Here is an 18,359-nt window from a genome sequence, read left to right on the forward strand (position 1 = left end):
GAGGAGGAGACCTGTGAAGACAGTCAGAGCGTGCCGACTGGGGCATTCATTTGGCTCATACACCGACAAGGCTTTCAGCGGCAGGAACAAACTTCAGGAATAGGCATTCTTGGCCTCGAATCCTAAGGGGGGTGCAAACGCTGAGGACAATTCCGTCAAATGCTCAAAGGACCGTGGCTCGTTGGTCTAGGGGTATGATTCTCGCTTTGGGTGCGAGAGGTCCCGGGTTCAAATCCCGGACGAGCCCAATCAAGGTGGTTAACTTGAGCTCCTTTTTTTTGTTTTTTCAATGTTATTTTCATTGGACAGACTCTCTGGTTTTCTCGGTAAGCAGTAGTCGATGAACAATTCACTTCCTGAACCTCTTTGCGTGCCATGTCCTTGCGACAAGCACTTTGTGTTCTCTGTTAGCTCTCAGTAACATTCCTTGATTTGCTTGTGAGTTTTGGCCGTCCGATCTCAAAGTGGAAATATGTCCTTCCCTCTGTACGCTGCATAGGCCCTCAGCTGGCATACTTGTATATGTGCGCATGCTTGATAGGACGTATGTTTTAGGCTGGATTGTGTGAGCTTCAGGCGCAAGGCATTTGATTAGTCTTTAAGCAGGTCCACTTGCACTGCCCTTTGCACCTGTTCTCCCAGTCCCTACAAAGGTGAGCAAGCAGCTGTTTCTGTAGTGTAGTGGTTATCACGTTCGCCTCACACGCGAAAGGTCCCCGGTTCGAGACCGGGCAGAAACACTCTCTGCTGGCATTTTACACAAAATAGTTTTTTTCCCCTTTTGTCACACACAAATGTAAAGTATGAACTTATTTGCGTTCCCATGGAAATAGCATATGCTCTCAAGAGCTTGAGAAATACACTGGGAAGGCAAGCATCCTCACATGTATTCTGTATATGGGGCCAATAAAAAAATGCACGCGCTTGCATTTTGTGTATGTAATGTTGCAGAGCACAGAGAGGATTTATTTTCCCTACTGCTGGGTATTTGGGTCTCTGGGATCACAGTTGGGTCCGCTCCGTCCTCTGAAATGGTCCATATTAGTTACATAGGTTAGTGTACCAAAGAAATAATACATTTTCATATACAGCTTCTTCATTTCTGTGTTCTGAGGGATTACCAGTTGTAAGAAATGCACTTGCCGGTACAGTGATTCCCTGGCTTTCTCTGGCCCGAGAAAGCTTTTCCTCTGAAGTGGGAACAGAAGTTGGACTGCTTCTGCTGAACTTCCTGAAAGCAGAGCTGGCGGGAGGAGGGACTTTTTGAGTGCTGGGAAAATTTGAGCTGGAAATTTGCATCGGCTGGACAGAGATTGCTTGGAGCAGCCAAAATATAATAACGGCCATGGCGCTCAAGTAAAGCAGAAAGCTTTTAGTATACACCTTTTGCACTCTTGTCAACGAAGCTGGGCTCTGTGAATGCTCACCCTACGCAAGAAAAGAGAACAGACTTTGCTGGTGACCTAAATATATCTCGCCTGATCGAGCACGATCGAGCTCTGAGTGAGCAGCTGTGCAATGGTCATCTTTACCAAAGGGGAGATGCTGCTTTTTCCAGTGTCACGCCCATGCTCTCAGGGCTGGAGGGAGGAGGGCTGCTTTTTGTTTTTACAGGCAAAAGGAAAGGCCCAGCCCTCAGAGCTTCTGCCAATGCAGATCCCAGCAGGTGCAAAATAAAGGCTCTCCCCCACCTTGCCAGCTGCAGATTGATCAGAAGACTGCTAGTCTAGTGTGTTGGGCCACTTTCTCTCTTCTGTGTATCGTCCCCTCTTATTACATAAACAGCATAAGAGGAATAAAGGAAGGAAGGAAGGAAGGAAGGAAGGAACAGTGTATCGCAAGTACCTTCCACCCTGATGTCAATGGGCCACCAACCTTCGGGATGAGGAGGAGACCTGTGAAGACAGTCAGAGCGTGCCGACTGGGGCATTCATTTGGCTCATACACCGACAAGGCTTTCAGCGGCAGGAACAAACTTCAGGAATAGGCATTCTTGGCCTCGAATCCTAAGGGGGGTGCAAACGCTGAGGACAATTCCGTCAAATGCTCAAAGGACCGTGGCTCGTTGGTCTAGGGGTATGATTCTCTCTTTGGGTGCGAGAGGTCCCGGGTTCAAATCCCGGACGAGCCCAATCAAGGTGGTTAACTTGAGCTCCTTTTTTTTGTTTTTTCAATGTTATTTTCATTGGACAGACTCTCTGGTTTTCTCGGTAAGCAGTAGTCGATGAACAATTCACTTCCTGAACCTCTTTGCGTGCCATGTCCTTGCGACAAGCACTTTGTGTTCTCTGTTAGCTCTCAGTAACATTCCTTGATTTGCTTGTGAGTTTTGGCCGTCCGATCTCAAAGTGGAAATATGTCCTTCCCTCTGTACGCTGCATAGGCCCTCAGCTGGCATACTTGTATATGTGCGCATGCTTGATAGGACGTATGTTTTAGGCTGGATTGTGTGAGCTTCAGGCGCAAGGCATTTGATTAGTCTTTAAGCAGGTCCACTTGCACTGCCCTTTGCACCTGTTCTCCCAGTCCCTACAAAGGTGAGCAAGCAGCTGTTTCTGTAGTGTAGTGGTTATCACGTTCGCCTCACACGCGAAAGGTCCCCGGTTCGAGACCGGGCAGAAACACTCTCTGCTGGCATTTTACACAAAATAGTTTTTTTCCCCTTTTGTCACACACAAATGTAAAGTATGAACTTATTTGCGTTCCCATGGAAATAGCATATGCTCTCAAGAGCTTGAGAAATACACTGGGAAGGCAAGCATCCTCACATGTATTCTGTATATGGGGCCAATAAAAAAATGCACGCGCTTGCATTTTGTGTATGTAATGTTGCAGAGCACAGAGAGGATTTATTTTCCCTACTGCTGGGTATTTGGGTCTCTGGGATCACAGTTGGGTCCGCTCCGTCCTCTGAAATGGTCCATATTAGTTACATAGGTTAGTGTACCAAAGAAATAATACATTTTCATATACAGCTTCTTCATTTCTGTGTTCTGAGGGATTACCAGTTGTAAGAAATGCACTTGCCGGTACAGTGATTCCCTGGCTTTCTCTGGCCCGAGAAAGCTTTTCCTCTGAAGTGGGAACAGAAGTTGGACTGCTTCTGCTGAACTTCCTGAAAGCAGAGCTGGCGGGAGGAGGGACTTTTTGAGTGCTGGGAAAATTTGAGCTGGAAATTTGCATCGGCTGGACAGAGATTGCTTGGAGCAGCCAAAATATAATAACGGCCATGGCGCTCAAGTAAAGCAGAAAGCTTTTAGTATACACCTTTTGCACTCTTGTCAACGAAGCTGGGCTCTGTGAATGCTCACCCTACGCAAGAAAAGAGAACAGACTTTGCTGGTGACCTAAATATATCTCGCCTGATCGAGCACGATCGAGCTCTGAGTGAGCAGCTGTGCAATGGTCATCTTTACCAAAGGGGAGATGCTGCTTTTTCCAGTGTCACGCCCATGCTCTCAGGGCTGGAGGGAGGAGGGCTGCTTTTTGTTTTTACAGGCAAAAGGAAAGGCCCAGCCCTCAGAGCTTCTGCCAATGCAGATCCCAGCAGGTGCAAAATAAAGGCTCTCCCCCACCTTGCCAGCTGCAGATTGATCAGAAGACTGCTAGTCTAGTGTGTTGGGCCACTTTCTCTCTTCTGTGTATCGTCCCCTCTTATTACATAAACAGCATAAGAGGAATAAAGGAAGGAAGGAAGGAAGGAAGGAACAGTGTATCGCAAGCACCTTCCACCCTGATGTCAATGGGCCACCAACCTTCGGGATGAGGAGGAGACCTGTGAAGACAGTCAGAGCGTGCCGACTGGGGCATTCATTTGGCTCATACACCGACAAGGCTTTCAGCGGCAGGAACAAACTTCAGGAATAGGCATTCTTGGCCTCGAATCCTAAGGGGGGTGCAAACGCTGAGGACAATTCCGTCAAATGCTCAAAGGACCGTGGCTCGTTGGTCTAGGGGTATGATTCTCGCTTTGGGTGCGAGAAATCCCGGACGAGCCCAATCAAGGTGGTTAACTTGAGCTCCTTTTTTTTGTTTTTTCAATGTTATTTTCATTGGACAGACTCTCTGGTTTTCTCGGTAAGCAGTAGTCGATGAACAATTCACTTCCTGAACCTCTTTGCGTGCCATGTCCTTGCGACAAGCACTTTGTGTTCTCTGTTAGCTCTCAGTAACATTCCTTGATTTGCTTGTGAGTTTTGGCCGTCCGATCTCAAAGTGGAAATATGTCCTTCCCTCTGTACGCTGCATAGGCCCTCAGCTGGCATACTTGTATATGTGCGCATGCTTGATAGGACGTATGTTTTAGGCTGGATTGTGTGAGCTTCAGGCGCAAGGCATTTGATTAGTCTTTAAGCAGGTCCACTTGCACTGCCCTTTGCACCTGTTCTCCCAGTCCCTACAAAGGTGAGCAAGCAGCTGTTTCTGTAGTGTAGTGGTTATAAAGGTCCCCGGTTCGAGACCGGGCAGAAACACTCTCTGCTGGCATTTTACACAAAATAGTTTTTTTCCCCTTTTGTCACACACAAATGTAAAGTATGAACTTATTTGCGTTCCCATGGAAATAGCATATGCTCTCAAGAGCTTGAGAAATACACTGGGAAGGCAAGCATCCTCACATGTATTCTGTATATGGGGCCAATAAAAAAATGCACGCGCTTGCATTTTGTGTATGTAATGTTGCAGAGCACAGAGAGGATTTATTTTCCCTACTGCTGGGTATTTGGGTCTCTGGGATCACAGTTGGGTCCGCTCCGTCCTCTGAAATGGTCCATATTAGTTACATAGGTTAGTGTACCAAAGAAATAATACATTTTCATATACAGCTTCTTCATTTCTGTGTTCTGAGGGATTACCAGTTGTAAGAAATGCACTTGCCGGTACAGTGATTCCCTGGCTTTCTCTGGCCCGAGAAAGCTTTTCCTCTGAAGTGGGAACAGAAGTTGGACTGCTTCTGCTGAACTTCCTGAAAGCAGAGCTGGCGGGAGGAGGGACTTTTTGAGTGCTGGGAAAATTTGAGCTGGAAATTTGCATCGGCTGGACAGAGATTGCTTGGAGCAGCCAAAATATAATAACGGCCATGGCGCTCAAGTAAAGCAGAAAGCTTTTAGTATACACCTTTTGCACTCTTGTCAACGAAGCTGGGCTCTGTGAATGCTCACCCTACGCAAGAAAAGAGAACAGACTTTGCTGGTGACCTAAATATATCTCGCCTGATCGAGCACGATCGAGCTCTGAGTGAGCAGCTGTGCAATGGTCATCTTTACCAAAGGGGAGATGCTGCTTTTTCCAGTGTCACTCCTATGCTCTCAGGGCTGGAGGGAGGAGGGCTGCTTTTTGTTTTTACAGGCAAAAGGAAAGGCCCAGCCCTCAGAGCTTCTGCCAATGCAGATCCCAGCAGGTGCAAAATAAAGGCTCTCCCCCACCTTGCCAGCTGCAGATTGATCAGAAGACTGCTAGTCTAGTGTGTTGGGCCACTTTCTCTCTTCTGTGTATCGTCCCCTCTTATTACATAAACAGCATAAGAGGAATAAAGGAAGGAAGGAAGGAAGGAAGGAACAGTGTATCGCAAGCACCTTCCACCCTGATGTCAATGGGCCACCAACCTTCGGGATGAGGAGGAGACCTGTGAAGACAGTCAGAGCGTGCCGACTGGGGCATTCATTTGGCTCATACACCGACAAGGCTTTCAGCGGCAGGAACAAACTTCAGGAATAGGCATTCTTGGCCTCGAATCCTAAGGGGGGTGCAAACGCTGAGGACAATTCCGTCAAATGCTCAAAGGACCGTGGCTCGTTGGTCTAGGGGTATGATTCTCGCTTTGGGTGCGAGAGGTCCCGGGTTCAAATCCCGGACGAGCCCAATCAAGGTGGTTAACTTGAGCTCCTTTTTTTTGTTTTTTCAATGTTATTTTCATTGGACAGACTCTCTGGTTTTCTCGGTAAGCAGTAGTCGATGAACAATTCACTTCCTGAACCTCTTTGCGTGCCATGTCCTTGCGACAAGCACTTTGTGTTCTCTGTTAGCTCTCAGTAACATTCCTTGATTTGCTTGTGAGTTTTGGCCGTCCGATCTCAAAGTGGAAATATGTCCTTCCCTCTGTACGCTGCATAGGCCCTCAGCTGGCATACTTGTATATGTGCGCATGCTTGATAGGACGTATGTTTTAGGCTGGATTGTGTGAGCTTCAGGCGCAAGGCATTTGATTAGTCTTTAAGCAGGTCCACTTGCACTGCCCTTTGCACCTGTTCTCCCAGTCCCTACAAAGGTGAGCAAGCAGCTGTTTCTGTAGTGTAGTGGTTATCACGTTCGCCTCACACGCGAAAGGTCCCCGGTTCGAGACCGGGCAGAAACACTCTCTGCTGGCATTTTACACAAAATAGTTTTTTTCCCCTTTTGTCACACACAAATGTAAAGTATGAACTTATTTGCGTTCCCATGGAAATAGCATATGCTCTCAAGAGCTTGAGAAATACACTGGGAAGGCAAGCATCCTCACATGTATTCTGTATATGGGGCCAATAAAAAAATGCACGCGCTTGCATTTTGTGTATGTAATGTTGCAGAGCACAGAGAGGATTTATTTTCCCTACTGCTGGGTATTTGGGTCTCTGGGATCACAGTTGGGTCCGCTCCGTCCTCTGAAATGGTCCATATTAGTTACATAGGTTAGTGTACCAAAGAAATAATACATTTTCATATACAGCGTCTTCATTTCTGTGTTCTGAGGGATTACCAGTTGTAAGAAATGCACTTGCCGGTACAGTGATTCCCTGGCTTTCTCTGGCCCGAGAAAGCTTTTCCTCTGAAGTGGGAACAGAAGTTGGACTGCTTCTGCTGAACTTCCTGAAAGCAGAGCTGGCGGGAGGAGGGACTTTTTGAGTGCTGGGAAAATTTGAGCTGGAAATTTGCATCGGCTGGACAGAGATTGCTTGGAGCAGCCAAAATATAATAACGGCCATGGCGCTCAAGTAAAGCAGAAAGCTTTTAGTATACACCTTTTGCACTCTTGTCAACGAAGCTGGGCTCTGTGAATGCTCACCCTACGCAAGAAAAGAGAACAGACTTTGCTGGTGACCTAAATATATCTCGCCTGATCGAGCACGATCGAGCTCTGAGTGAGCAGCTGTGCAATGGTCATCTTTACCAAAGGGGAGATGCTGCTTTTTCCAGTGTCACGCCCATGCTCTCAGGGCTGGAGGGAGGAGGGCTGCTTTTTGTTTTTACAGGCAAAAGGAAAGGCCCAGCCCTCAGAGCTTCTGCCAATGCAGATCCCAGCAGGTGCAAAATAAAGGCTCTCCCCCACCTTGCCAGCTGCAGATTGATCAGAAGACTGCTAGTCTAGTGTGTTGGGCCACTTTCTCTCTTCTGTGTATCGTCCCCTCTTATTACATAAACAGCATAAGAGGAATAAAGGAAGGAAGGAAGGAAGGAAGGAAGGAACAGTGTATCGCAAGTACCTTCCACCCTGATGTCAATGGGCCACCAACCTTCGGGATGAGGAGGAGACCTGTGAAGACAGTCAGAGCGTGCCGACTGGGGCATTCATTTGGCTCATACACCGACAAGGCTTTCAGCGGCAGGAACAAACTTCAGGAATAGGCATTCTTGGCCTCGAATCCTAAGGGGGGTGCAAACGCTGAGGACAATTCCGTCAAATGCTCAAAGGACCGTGGCTCGTTGGTCTAGGGGTATGATTCTCGCTTTGGGTGCGAGAGGTCCGAGGTTCAAATCCCGGACGAGCCCAATCAAGGTGGTTAACTTGAGCTCCTTTTTTTTGTTTTTTCAATGTTATTTTCATTGGACAGACTCTCTGGTTTTCTCGGTAAGCAGTAGTCGATGAACAATTCACTTCCTGAACCTCTTTGCGTGCCATGTCCTTGCGACAAGCACTTTGTGTTCTCTGTTAGCTCTCAGTAACATTCCTTGATTTGCTTGTGAGTTTTGGCCGTCCGATCTCAAAGTGGAAATATGTCCTTCCCTCTGTACGCTGCATAGGCCCTCAGCTGGCATACTTGTATATGTGCGCATGCTTGATAGGACGTATGTTTTAGGCTGGATTGTGTGAGCTTCAGGCGCAAGGCATTTGATTAGTCTTTAAGCAGGTCCACTTGCACTGCCCTTTGCACCTGTTCTCCCAGTCCCTACAAAGGTGAGCAAGCAGCTGTTTCTGTAGTGTAGTGGTTATCACGTTCGCCTCACACACTAAAGGTCCCCGGTTCGAGACCGGGCAGAAACACTCTCTGCTGGCATTTTACACAAAATAGTTTTTTTCCCCTTTTGTCACACACAAATGTAAAGTATGAACTTATTTGCGTTCCCATGGAAATAGCATATGCTCTCAAGAGCTTGAGAAATACACTGGGAAGGCAAGCATCCTCACATGTATTCTGTATATGGGGCCAATAAAAAAATGCACGCGCTTGCATTTTGTGTATGTAATGTTGCAGAGCACAGAGAGGATTTATTTTCCCTACTGCTGGGTATTTGGGTCTCTGGGATCACAGTTGGGTCCGCTCCGTCCTCTGAAATGGTCCATATTAGTTACATAGGTTAGTGTACCAAAGAAATAATACATTTTCATATACAGCTTCTTCATTTCTGTGTTCTGAGGGATTACCAGTTGTAAGAAATGCACTTGCCGGTACAGTGATTCCCTGGCTTTCTCTGGCCCGAGAAAGCTTTTCCTCTGAAGTGGGAACAGAAGTTGGACTGCTTCTGCTGAACTTCCTGAAAGCAGAGCTGGCGGGAGGAGGGACTTTTTGAGTGCTGGGAAAATTTGAGCTGGAAATTTGCATCGGCTGGACAGAGATTGCTTGGAGCAGCCAAAATATAATAACGGCCATGGCGTTCAAATAAAGCAGAAAGCTTTTAGTATACACCTTTTGCACTCTTGTCAACGAAGCTGGGCTCTGTGAATGCTCACCCTACGCAAGAAAAGAGAACAGACTTTGCTGGTGACCTAAATATATCTCGCCTGATCGAGCACGATCGAGCTCTGAGTGAGCAGCTGTGCAATGGTCATCTTTACCAAAGGGGAGATGCTGCTTTTTCCAGTGTCACGCCCATGCTCTCAGGGCTGGAGGGAGGAGGGCTGCTTTTTGTTTTTACAGGCAAAAGGAAAGGCCCAGCCCTCAGAGCTTCTGCCAATCCAGATCCCAGCAGGTGCAAAATAAAGGCTCTCCCCCACCTTGCCAGCTGCAGATTGATCAGAAGACTGCTAGTCTAGTGTGTTGGGCCACTTTCTCTCTTCTGTGTATCGTCCCCTCTTATTACATAAACAGCATAAGAGGAATAAAGGAAGGAAGGAAGGAAGGAAGGAACAGTGTATCGCAAGCACCTTCCACCCTGATGTCAATGGGCCACCAACCTTCGGGATGAGGAGGAGACCTGTGAAGACAGTCAGAGCGTGCCGACTGGGGCATTCATTTGGCTCATACACCGACAAGGCTTTCAGCGGCAGGAACAAACTTCAGGAATAGGCATTCTTGGCCTCGAATCCTAAGGGGGGTGCAAACGCTGAGGACAATTCCGTCAAATGCTCAAAGGACCGTGGCTCGTTGGTCTAGGGGTATGATTCTAGCTTTGGGTGCGAGAGGTCCCGGGTTCAAATCCCGGACGAGCCCAATCAAGGTGGTTAACTTGAGCTCCTTTTTTTTGTTTTTTCAATGTTATTTTCATTGGACAGACTCTCTGGTTTTCTCGGTAAGCAGTAGTCGATGAACAATTCACTTCCTGAACCTCTTTGCGTGCCATGTCCTTGCGACAAGCACTTTGTGTTCTCTGTTAGCTCTCAGTAACATTCCTTGATTTGCTTGTGAGTTTTGGCCGTCCGATCTCAAAGTGGAAATATGTCCTTCCCTCTGTACGCTGCATAGGCCCTCAGCTGGCATACTTGTATATGTGCGCATGCTTGATAGGACGTATGTTTTAGGCTGGATTGTGTGAGCTTCAGGCGCAAGGCATTTGATTAGTCTTTAAGCAGGTCCACTTGCACTGCCCTTTGCACCTGTTCTCCCAGTCCCTACAAAGGTGAGCAAGCCGCTGTTTCTGTAGTGTAGTGGTTATCACGTTCGCCTCACACGCGAAAGGTCCCCGGTTCGAGACCGGGCAGAAACACTCTCTGCTGGCATTTTACACAAAATAGTTTTTTTCCCCTTTTGTCACACACAAATGTAAAGTATGAACTTATTTGCGTTCCCATGGAAATAGCATATGCTCTCAAGAGCTTGAGAAATACACTGGGAAGGCAAGCATCCTCACATGTATTCTGTATATGGGGCCAATAAAAAAATGCACGCGCTTGCATTTTGTGTATGTAATGTTGCAGAGCACAGAGAGGATTTATTTTCCCTACTGCTGGGTATTTGGGTCTCTGGGATCACAGTTGGGTCCGCTCCGTCCTCTGAAATGGTCCATATTAGTTACATAGGTTAGTGTACCAAAGAAATAATACATTTTCATATACAGCTTCTTCATTTCTGTGTTCTGAGGGATTACCAGTTGTAAGAAATGCACTTGCCGGTACAGTGATTCCCTGGCTTTCTCTGGCCCGAGAAAGCTTTTCCTCTGAAGTGGGAACAGAAGTTGGACTGCTTCTGCTGAACTTCCTGAAAGCAGAGCTGGCGGGAGGAGGGACTTTTTGAGTGCTGGGAAAATTTGAGCTGGAAATTTGCATCGGCTGGACAGAGATTGCTTGGAGCAGCCAAAATATAATAACGGCCATGGCGCTCAAGTAAAGCAGAAAGCTTTTAGTATACACCTTTTGCACTCTTGTCAACGAAGCTGGGCTCTGTGAATGCTCACCCTACGCAAGAAAAGAGAACAGACTTTGCTGGTGACCTAAATATATCTCGCCTGATCGAGCACGATCGAGCTCTGAGTGAGCAGCTGTGCAATGGTCATCTTTACCAAAGGGGAGATGCTGCTTTTTCCAGTGTCACGCCCATGCTCTCAGGGCTGGAGGGAGGAGGGCTGCTTTTTGTTTTTACAGGCAAAAGGAAAGGCCCAGCCCTCAGAGCTTCTGCCAATGCAGATCCCAGCAGGTGCAAAATAAAGGCTCTCCCCCACCTTGCCAGCTGCAGATTGATCAGAAGACTGCTAGTCTAGTGTGTTGGGCCACTTTCTCTCTTCTGTGTATCGTCCCCTCTTATTACATAAACAGCATAAGAGGAATAAAGGAAGGAAGGAACAGTGTATCGCAAGCACCTTCCACCCTGATGTCAATGGGCCACCAACCTTCGGGATGAGGAGGAGACCTGTGAAGACAGTCAGAGCGTGCCGACTGGGGCATTCATTTGGCTCATACACCGACAAGGCTTTCAGCGGCAGGAACAAACTTCAGGAATAGGCATTCTTGGCCTCGAATCCTAAGGGGGGTGCAAACGCTGAGGACAATTCCGTCAAATGCTCAAAGGACCGTGGCTCGTTGGTCTAGGGGTATGATTCTCGCTTTGGGTGCGAGAGGTCCCGGGTTCAAATCCCGGACGAGCCCAATCAAGGTGGTTAACTTGAGCTCCTTTTTTTTGTTTTTTCAATGTTATTTTCATTGGACAGACTCTCTGGTTTTCTCGGTAAGCAGTAGTCGATGAACAATTCACTTCCTGAACCTCTTTGCGTGCCATGTCCTTGCGACAAGCACTTTGTGTTCTCTGTTAGCTCTCAGTAACATTCCTTGATTTGCTTGTGAGTTTTGGCCGTCCGATCTCAAAGTGGAAATATGTCCTTCCCTCTGTACGCTGCATAGGCCCTCAGCTGGCATACTTGTATATGTGCGCATGCTTGATAGGACGTATGTTTTAGGCTGGATTGTGTGAGCTTCAGGCGCAAGGCATTTGATTAGTCTTTAAGCAGGTCCACTTGCACTGCCCTTTGCACCTGTTCTCCCAGTCCCTACAAAGGTGAGCAAGCAGCTGTTTCTGTAGTGTAGTGGTTATAAAGGTCCCTGGTTCGAGACCGGGCAGAAACACTCTCTGCTGGCATTTTACACAAAATAGTTTTTTTCCCCTTTTGTCACACACAAATGTAAAGTATGAACTTATTTGCGTTCCCATGGAAATAGCATATGCTCTCAAGAGCTTGAGAAATACACTGGGAAGGCAAGCATCCTCACATGTATTCTGTATATGGGGCCAATAAAAAAATGCACGCGCTTGCATTTTGTGTATGTAATGTTGCAGAGCACAGAGAGGATTTATTTTCCCTACTGCTGGGTATTTGGGTCTCTGGGATCACAGTTGGGTCCGCTCCGTCCTCTGAAATGGTCCATATTAGTTACATAGGTTAGTGTACCAAAGAAATAATACATTTTCATATACAGCTTCTTCATTTCTGTGTTCTGAGGGATTACCAGTTGTAAGAAATGCACTTGCCGGTACAGTGATTCCCTGGCTTTCTCTGGCCCGAGAAAGCTTTTCCTCTGAAGTGGGAACAGAAGTTGGACTGCTTCTGCTGAACTTCCTGAAAGCAGAGCTGGCGGGAGGAGGGACTTTTTGAGTGCTGGGAAAATTTGAGCTGGAAATTTGCATCGGCTGGACAGAGATTGCTTGGAGCAGCCAAAATATAATAACGGCCATGGCGCTCAAGTAAAGCAGAAAGCTTTTAGTATACACCTTTTGCACTCTTGTCAACGAAGCTGGGCTCTGTGAATGCTCACCCTACGCAAGAAAAGAGAACAGACTTTGCTGGTGACCTAAATATATCTCGCCTGATCGAGCACGATCGAGCTCTGAGTGAGCAGCTGTGCAATGGTCATCTTTACCAAAGGGGAGATGCTGCTTTTTCCAGTGTCACGCCTATGCTCTCTGGAAGGAGGAGGGCTGCTTTTTGTTTTTACAGGCAAAAGGAAAGGCCCAGCCCTCAGAGCTTCTGCCAATGCAGATCCCAGCAGGTGCAAAATAAAGGCTCTCCCCCACCTTGCCAGCTGCAGATTGATCAGAAGACTGCTAGTCTAGTGTGTTGGGCCACTTTCTCTCTTCTGTGTATCGTCCCCTCTTATTACATAAACAGCATAAGAGGAATAAAGGAAGGAAGGAAGGAAGGAAGGAACAGTGTATCGCAAGCACCTTCCACCCTGATGTCAATGGGCCACCAACCTTCGGGATGAGGAGGAGACCTGTGAAGACAGTCAGAGCGTGCCGACTGGGGCATTCATTTGGCTCATACACCGACAAGGCTTTCAGCGGCAGGAACAAACTTCAGGAATAGGCATTCTTGGCCTCGAATCCTAAGGGGGGTGCAAACGCTGAGGACAATTCCGTCAAATGCTCAAAGGACCGTGGCTCGTTGGTCTAGGGGTATGATTCTCGCTTTGGGTGCGAGAGGTCCCGAGCCCAATCAAGGTGGTTAACTTGAGCTCCTTTTTTTTGTTTTTTCAATGTTATTTTCATTGGACAGACTCTCTGGTTTTCTCGGTAAGCAGTAGTCGATGAACAATTCACTTCCTGAACCTCTTTGCGTGCCATGTCCTTGCGACAAGCACTTTGTGTTCTCTGTTAGCTCTCAGTAACATTCCTTGATTTGCTTGTGAGTTTTGGCCGTCCGATCTCAAAGTGGAAATATGTCCTTCCCTCTGTACGCTGCATAGGCCCTCAGCTGGCATACTTGTATATGTGCGCATGCTTGATAGGACGTATGTTTTAGGCTGGATTGTGTGAGCTTCAGGCGCAAGGCATTTGATTAGTCTTTAAGCAGGTCCACTTGCACTGCCCTTTGCACCTGTTCTCCCAGTCCCTACAAAGGTGAGCAAGCAGCTGTTTCTGTAGTGTAGTGGTTATCACGTTCGCCTCACACGCGAAAGGTCCCCGGTTCGAGACCGGGCAGAAACACTCTCTGCTGGCATTTTACACAAAATAGTTTTTTTCCCCTTTTGTCACACACAAATGTAAAGTATGAACTTATTTGCGTTCCCATGGAAATAGCATATGCTCTCAAGAGCTTGAGAAATACACTGGGAAGGCAAGCATCCTCACATGTATTCTGTATATGGGGCCAATAAAAAAATGCACGCGCTTGCATTTTGTGTATGTAATGTTGCAGAGCACAGAGAGGATTTATTTTCCCTACTGCTGGGTATTTGGGTCTCTGGGATCACAGTTGGGTCCGCTCCGTCCTCTGAAATGGTCCATATTAGTTACATAGGTTAGTGTACCAATGAAATAATACATTTTCATATACAGCTTCTTCATTTCTGTGTTCTGAGGGATTACCAGTTGTAAGAAATGCACTTGCCGGTACAGTGATTCCCTGGCTTTCTCTGGCCCGAGAAAGCTTTTCCTCTGAAGTGGGAACAGAAGTTGGACTGCTTCTGCTGAACTTCCTGAAAGCAGAGCTGGCGGGAGGAGGGACTTTTTGAGTGCTGGGAAAATTTGAGCTGGAAATTTGCATCGGCTGGACAGAGATTGCTTGGAGCAGCCAAAATATAATAACGGCCATGGCGCTCAAGTAAAGCAGAAAGCTTTTAGTATACACCTTTTGCACTCTTGTCAACGAAGCTGGGCTCTGTGAATGCTCACCCTACGCAAGAAAAGAGAACAGACTTTGCTGGTGACCTAAATATATCTCGCCTGATCGAGCACGATCGAGCTCTGAGTGAGCAGCTGTGCAATGGTCATCTTTACCAAAGGGGAGATGCTGCTTTTTCCAGTGTCACGCCCATGCTCTCAGGGCTGGAGGGAGGAGGGCTGCTTTTTGTTTTTACAGGCAAAAGGAAAGGCCCAGCCCTCAGAGCTTCTGCCAATGCAGATCCCAGCAGGTGCAAAATAAAGGCTCTCCCCCACCTTGCCAGCTGCAGATTGATCAGAAGACTGCTAGTCTAGTGTGTTGGGCCACTTTCTCTCTTCTGTGTATCGTCCCCTCTTATTACATAAACAGCATAAGAGGAATAAAGGAAGGAAGGAAGGAAGGAAGGAACAGTGTATCGCAAGCACCTTCCACCCTGATGTCAATGGGCCACCAACCTTCGGGATGAGGAGGAGACCTGTGAAGACAGTCAGAGCGTGCCGACTGGGGCATTCATTTGGCTCATACACCGACAAGGCTTTCAGCGGCAGGAACAAACTTCAGGAATAGGCATTCTTGGCCTCGAATCCTAAGGGGGGTGCAAACGCTGAGGACAATTCCGTCAAATGCTCAAAGGACCGTGGCTCGTTGGTCTAGGGGTATGATTCTCGCTTTGGGTGCGAGAGGTCCCGGGTTCAAATCCCGGACGAGCCCAATCAAGGTGGTTAACTTGAGCTCCTTTTTTTTGTTTTTTCAATGTTATTTTCATTGGACAGACTCTCTGGTTTTCTCGGTAAGCAGTAGTCGATGAACAATTCACTTCCTGAACCTCTTTGCGTGCCATGTCCTTGCGACAAGCACTTTGTGTTCTCTGTTAGCTCTCAGTAACATTCCTTGATTTGCTTGTGAGTTTTGGCCGTCCGATCTCAAAGTGGAAATATGTCCTTCCCTCTGTACGCTGCATAGGCCCTCAGCTGGCATACTTGTATATGTGCGCATGCTTGATAGGACGTATGTTTTAGGCTGGATTGTGTGAGCTTCAGGCGCAAGGCATTTGATTAGTCTTTAAGCAGGTCCACTTGCACTGCCCTTTGCACCTGTTCTCCCAGTCCCTACAAAGGTGAGCAAGCAGCTGTTTCTGTAGTGTAGTGGTTATAAAGGTCCCCGGTTCGAGACCGGGCAGAAACACTCTCTGCTGGCATTTTACACAAAATAGTTTTTTTCCCCTTTTGTCACACACAAATGTAAAGTATGAACTTATTTGCGTTCCCATGGAAATAGCATATGCTCTCAAGAGCTTGAGAAATACACTGGGAAGGCAAGCATCCTCACATGTATTCTGTATATGGGGCCAATAAAAAAATGCACGCGCTTGCATTTTGTGTATGTAATGTTGCAGAGCACAGAGAGGATTTATTTTCCCTACTGCTGGGTATTTGGGTCTCTGGGATCACAGTTGGGTCCGCTCCGTCCTCTGAAATGGTCCATATTAGTTACATAGGTTAGTGTACCAAAGAAATAATACATTTTCATATACAGCTTCTTCATTTCTGTGTTCTGAGGGATTACCAGTTGTAAGAAATGCACTTGCCGGTACAGTGATTCCCTGGCTTTCTCTGGCCCGAGAAAGCTTTTCCTCTGAAGTGGGAACAGAAGTTGGACTGCTTCTGCTGAACTTCCTGAAAGCAGAGCTGGCGGGAGGAGGGACTTTTTGAGTGCTGGGAAAATTTGAGCTGGAAATTTGCATCGGCTGGACAGAGATTGCTTGGAGCAGCCAAAATACAATAACGGCCATGGCGCTCAAGTAAAGCAGAAAGCTTTTAGTATACACCTTTTGCACTCTTGTCAACGAAGCTGGGCTCTGTGAATGCTCACCCTACGCAAGAAAAGAGAACAGACTTTGCTGGTGACCTAAATATATCTCGCCTGATCGAGCACGATCGAGCTCTGAGTGAGCAGCTGTGCAATGGTCATCTTTACCAAAGGGGAGATGCTGCTTTTTCCAGTGTCATGCCCATGCTCTCAGGGCTGGAGGGAGGAGGGCTGCTTTTTGTTTTTACAGGCAAAAGGAAAGGCCCAGCCCTCAGAGCTTCTGCCAATGCAGATCCCAGCAGGTGCAAAATAAAGGCTCTCCCCCACCTTGCCAGCTGCAGATTGATCAGAAGACTGCTAGTCTAGTGTGTTGGGCCACTTTCTCTCTTCTGTGTATCGTCCCCTCTTATTACATAAACAGCATAAGAGGAATAAAGGAAGGAAGGAAGGAAGGAACAGTGTATCGCAAGCACCTTCCACCCTGATGTCAATGGGCCACCAACCTTCGGGATGAGGAGGAGACCTGTGAAGACAGTCAGAGCGTGCCGACTGGGGCATTCATTTGGCTCATACACCGACAAGGCTTTCAGCGGCAGGAACAAACTTCAGGAATAGGCATTCTTGGCCTCGAATCCTAAGGGGGGTGCAAACGCTGAGGACAATTCCGTCAAATGCTCAAAGGACCGTGGCTCGTTGGTCTAGGGGTATGATTCTCGCTTTGGGTGCGAGAGTTCCCGGGTTCAAATCCCGGACGAGCCCAATCAAGGTGGTTAACTTGAGCTCCTTTTTTTTGTTTTTTCAATGTTATTTTCATTGGACAGACTCTCTGGTTTTCTCGGTAAGCAGTAGTCGATGAACAATTCACTTCCTGAACCTCTTTGCGTGCCATGTCCTTGCGACAAGCACTTTGTGTTCTCTGTTAGCTCTCAGTAACATTCCTTGATTTGCTTGTGAGTTTTGGCCGTCCGATCTCAAAGTGGAAATATGTCCTTCCCTCTGTACGCTGCATAGGCCCTCAGCTGGCATACTTGTATATGTGCGCATGCTTGATAGGACGTATGTTTTAGGCTGGATTGTGTGAGCTTCAGGCGCAAGGCATTTGATTAGTCTTTAAGCAGGTCCACTTGCACTGCCCTTTGCACCTGTTCTCCCAGTCCCTACAAAGGTGAGCAAGCAGCTGTTTCTGTAGTGTAGTGGTTATCACGTTCGCCTCACACGCGAAAAGTCCCCGGTTCGAGACCGGGCAGAAACACTCTCTGCTGGCATTTTACACAAAATAGTTTTTTTCCCCTTTTGTCACACACAAATGTAAAGTATGAACTTATTTGCGTTCCCATGGAAATAGCATATGCTCTCAAGAGCTTGAGAAATACACTGGGAAGGCAAGCATCCTCACATGTATTCTGTATATGGGGCCAATAAAAAAATGCACGCGCTTGCATTTTGTGTATGTAATGTTGCAGAGCACAGAGAGGATTTATTTTCCCTACTGCTGGGTATTTGGGTCTCTGGGATCACAGTTGGGTCCGCTCCGTCCTCTGAAATGGTCCATATTAGTTACATAGGTTAGTGTATCAAAGAAATAATACATTTTCATATACAGCTTCTTCATTTCTGTGTTCTGAGGGATTACCAGTTGTAAGAAATGCACTTGCCGGTACAGTGATTCCCTGGCTTTCTCTGGCCCGAGAAAGCTTTTCCTCTGAAGTGGGAACAGAAGTTGGACTGCTTCTGCTGAACTTCCTGAAAGCAGAGCTGGCGGGAGGAGGGACTTTTTGAGTGCTGGGAAAATTTGAGCTGGAAATTTGCATCGGCTGGACAGAGATTGCTTGGAGCAGCCAAAATATAATAACGGCCATGGCGCTCAAGTAAAGCAGAAAGCTTTTAGTATACACCTTTTGCACTCTTGTCAACGAAGCTGGGCTCTGTGAATGCTCACCCTACGCAAGAAAAGAGAACAGACTTTGCTGGTGACCTAAATATATCTCGCCTGATCGAGCACGATCGAGCTCTGAGTGAGCAGCTGTGCAATGGTCATCTTTACCAAAGGG

At 47.3% G+C, this 18,359-nt stretch overlaps 11 non-coding genes across 11 annotated transcripts; all 11 read left to right on the top strand.

The window, feature by feature from the left end:
- Positions 1–175: 175 nt before the first annotated feature.
- TRNAP-UGG (transfer RNA proline (anticodon UGG)) lies at positions 176–247 on the top strand. The gene has a single exon. It is a non-coding gene; the product is annotated as a tRNA-Pro (tRNA).
- A 420-nt stretch (positions 248–667) lies between these two features.
- TRNAV-CAC (transfer RNA valine (anticodon CAC)) lies at positions 668–740 on the top strand. The gene has a single exon. It is a non-coding gene; the product is annotated as a tRNA-Val (tRNA).
- A 1,811-nt stretch (positions 741–2,551) lies between these two features.
- TRNAV-CAC (transfer RNA valine (anticodon CAC)) lies at positions 2,552–2,624 on the top strand. The gene has a single exon. It is a non-coding gene; the product is annotated as a tRNA-Val (tRNA).
- A 3,163-nt stretch (positions 2,625–5,787) lies between these two features.
- TRNAP-UGG (transfer RNA proline (anticodon UGG)) lies at positions 5,788–5,859 on the top strand. Its single transcript has one exon. It is a non-coding gene; the product is annotated as a tRNA-Pro (tRNA).
- Positions 5,860–6,279: 420 nt separating this feature from the next.
- TRNAV-CAC (transfer RNA valine (anticodon CAC)) lies at positions 6,280–6,352 on the top strand. The gene has a single exon. It is a non-coding gene; the product is annotated as a tRNA-Val (tRNA).
- A 3,691-nt stretch (positions 6,353–10,043) lies between these two features.
- Positions 10,044–10,116, top strand: TRNAV-CAC (transfer RNA valine (anticodon CAC)). Its single transcript has one exon. It is a non-coding gene; the product is annotated as a tRNA-Val (tRNA).
- Positions 10,117–11,419: 1,303 nt separating this feature from the next.
- Positions 11,420–11,491, top strand: TRNAP-UGG (transfer RNA proline (anticodon UGG)). Its single transcript has one exon. It is a non-coding gene; the product is annotated as a tRNA-Pro (tRNA).
- Positions 11,492–13,750: 2,259 nt separating this feature from the next.
- On the top strand, positions 13,751–13,823 carry TRNAV-CAC (transfer RNA valine (anticodon CAC)). The gene has a single exon. It is a non-coding gene; the product is annotated as a tRNA-Val (tRNA).
- Positions 13,824–15,138: 1,315 nt separating this feature from the next.
- On the top strand, positions 15,139–15,210 carry TRNAP-UGG (transfer RNA proline (anticodon UGG)). Its single transcript has one exon. It is a non-coding gene; the product is annotated as a tRNA-Pro (tRNA).
- A 1,785-nt stretch (positions 15,211–16,995) lies between these two features.
- Positions 16,996–17,067, top strand: TRNAP-UGG (transfer RNA proline (anticodon UGG)). Its single transcript has one exon. It is a non-coding gene; the product is annotated as a tRNA-Pro (tRNA).
- A 420-nt stretch (positions 17,068–17,487) lies between these two features.
- TRNAV-CAC (transfer RNA valine (anticodon CAC)) lies at positions 17,488–17,560 on the top strand. Its single transcript has one exon. It is a non-coding gene; the product is annotated as a tRNA-Val (tRNA).
- The last annotated feature ends 799 nt before the right edge of the window (positions 17,561–18,359 follow it).

This window comes from Ambystoma mexicanum, chromosome 2q (assembly GCF_040938575.1).
Source record: "Ambystoma mexicanum isolate Mex_15411 chromosome 2q, UKY_AmexF1_1, whole genome shotgun sequence".
In the NCBI taxonomy this organism is placed as follows: Eukaryota; Metazoa; Chordata; class Amphibia; order Caudata; family Ambystomatidae; genus Ambystoma; species Ambystoma mexicanum.